At 35.0% G+C, this 2,385-nt stretch overlaps 1 protein-coding gene across 3 annotated transcripts in view; it reads left to right on the plus strand.

Moving 5' to 3' along the window:
* The window catches only part of LOC106459048 (bromodomain adjacent to zinc finger domain protein 2B-like), a 96,225-nt gene that overhangs the window by 3,978 nt on the left and 89,862 nt on the right, over nt 1-2,385 (plus strand). For all 3 annotated transcript variants that reach the window (XM_013918624.2, XM_022385427.1, XM_022385428.1), the window contains exon 2: nt 306-630. The gene's annotated coding sequence lies outside the window, so the exon portion shown is untranslated. The remainder of the gene's footprint in view (nt 1-305; nt 631-2,385) is intronic.

Genomic DNA, 2,385 nt, shown 5'->3' on the forward strand with positions numbered 1-2,385 from the left:
AAATGGTTTGTAGAAAATTGTTTTAGTCTGAATATTAGCATAAAAAATGTTTTTAGTATGAAAGGAAAAAAAGTGGGGAGGGGTAATGTTTTTGGTGCCAAAATTTTGATATATATATATATATATATTATGAACAAATATGAGAAAATCATATAAACCACATTGAAATTTTCTTTTATCTCCAAAATCAAAAGTGGAGCTAAATAAAAATTATGCAAAGGCTTTTAAATAAACCAAAAGAAGTGTGACAGTACTTTTGTCATTATGATATTATATATATATATTCTTCTGTTTCTGACTTCCAGACATCTGATTCTACTAGCAGCGGTACTTTTACCATAGTCACAGCCAACAACAAGATGAATTTTCAAACACTGGGATATTCCTCTCAACTCTTACGATCACCAGATAAGAGTAATTGTTCAGTGACATTAGATATGGAAAAATTAATGGCTTATATGCTTCCTCATACTTCCCCTAGTAGAGGCCGTGGTAGGGGTAGGCCAAGAGGTAGTGGCAGGGGTCGAGGAAGAGGAAGGCCTCCATTAGATATTTCTTCATCAAAAAGAGAAAAAACTCCTCAAAGCCAAACAAAAATTAGTTTACCAAACGAAAGGTTATCTGCTGGTGGTAAGTCTTCAAACATAGTAAACAGTTATTAAAGCACTTTGCAAAATATTTGTTTATTTATTCAAGCACAATATTTTTTTGGGGGGAGGAGGTACGCTTTTTTTTCATGTGTTTTAGTTCTTGTGATTTATTCAAGTTTGTAATTCAGTTTATGGTTTAAGAAAACCCAACTGCAGTGATGTTTTGTTAGTTGAAGAAGTAATATCAAGGACAAATGTATATCTGAATAAGTTCAATTTTAAGTCTTTTATTTCTTATATTAAGTATCATAAAACAGTCTTTTATTTTTAGTATTTTTATCTGTAATGAATAACAAAACACTATACAGTTTTGTAACTGCTTGTTTGGTCGGTTTTGTGGGTTTGGTCTATGCCTTATATGATATAAGTTATTGAATCCATATCAAAAGACTGCTTATAATACAGGGTGGTTCAAAATTAGCTTTCCTATTATAAAATTTAATAATTAAATAACTAAAGAAATAAATCCATGTAGTTTTAAACATCTTGTAGCCCAACCAAAACAATTTTTATTGACATGTCAGTAGAATTATACGTGTGCACCATTAGTGGCTCTTAACGTGTCTAACATTTAATTTCAGTCCACGTTTGCTCAACATGTTCACAGTTATAGTGGTGATGGCATCCATTATCCTGGCCTTTAGTTCCGTGATGTTTGCTACAGGTGTGCGATACATGATGTCCTTAACATACCCCCAAAGAAAAAAGTCTAGTAGAGTGATGTCTGGTAAATGTGGAGGCCACAGAAGTGGCCTACCTCGACTAATCCATTGCCAACAAATTACAGTGAGATGGAGTACCATCCTGTTGAAAGATTAGCCATGGTTGGATTTCCTTCAGTTGTGTGACCACAACTTGTTCCAGCATGTCAAGGTACATGCTTCCAATAACAGTACACTCTGAGTGAAAAAGAAAAGACCAATAATCTTGTCACATGTGAGACTGCACTACACATTCACCTTTGGGCTATCACACACGATTTCAGTGGTTTTATGAGCTCCAAACACGGACAGTATGATGAATCACTTTACTCGGGTTATGAAATGTAGCCTCATCACTAAACAGTACACGAACTAGAAATGTGTTGTCTTCATCTATGTGGTTAAGGAGGTTCAATTCAAATGTCTTGAGCTGTTGTCTGTCACTAATTGCAGTGCCTGTATCAAATGAAGTTTGTAAGCATGCAGATGAAGTCGTTTGTGAATGACATGGAGCAGGGATGTTTTTGGCATGTTAACTTCTCGTGAAGCATGCCAAAGCAATTTTCTTGGACTACACTGAAATGATTACCATACTTGTTCAAAACATTCTTCACTGATAGAGGGTCTTCAATCTCCTGATTGCCATAACACACTGCCTGTCTCCAAGAGCTTCTTCATCCACTCCCAAATAGTTGGTTTGGATGGTAGTTCTTTCCTGTACTTGTGTCTGTAATTACGCTGCACCACAGTCACTGACTTCGTCTCTGCAAGCCAAATGATGCATTGAGCCTTTTTGTGCATGATTGCTACGGAGTAACACTACTCACTGGAGTGAAAAAAACAACATGACAATAAAAATTGTTTGAGGTGGGCTACAAGATATTGAAAACTGCATGGTTGTATTTCTTTAGATATTTAATTATTAAATTTTAAAATATGAAAGATAATTTTGGACCACTATGTACATTGAACCAGCAGTATTAAACTGGTAAAACATGAAAAGGTGCCAAGTGAGAATTCCTTTTTTCATTCTT

Source organism: Limulus polyphemus, unplaced genomic scaffold (genome assembly GCF_000517525.1).
Source record: "Limulus polyphemus unplaced genomic scaffold, Limulus_polyphemus-2.1.2 Scaffold552, whole genome shotgun sequence".
NCBI lineage: Eukaryota > Metazoa > Arthropoda > Merostomata > Xiphosura > Limulidae > Limulus > Limulus polyphemus.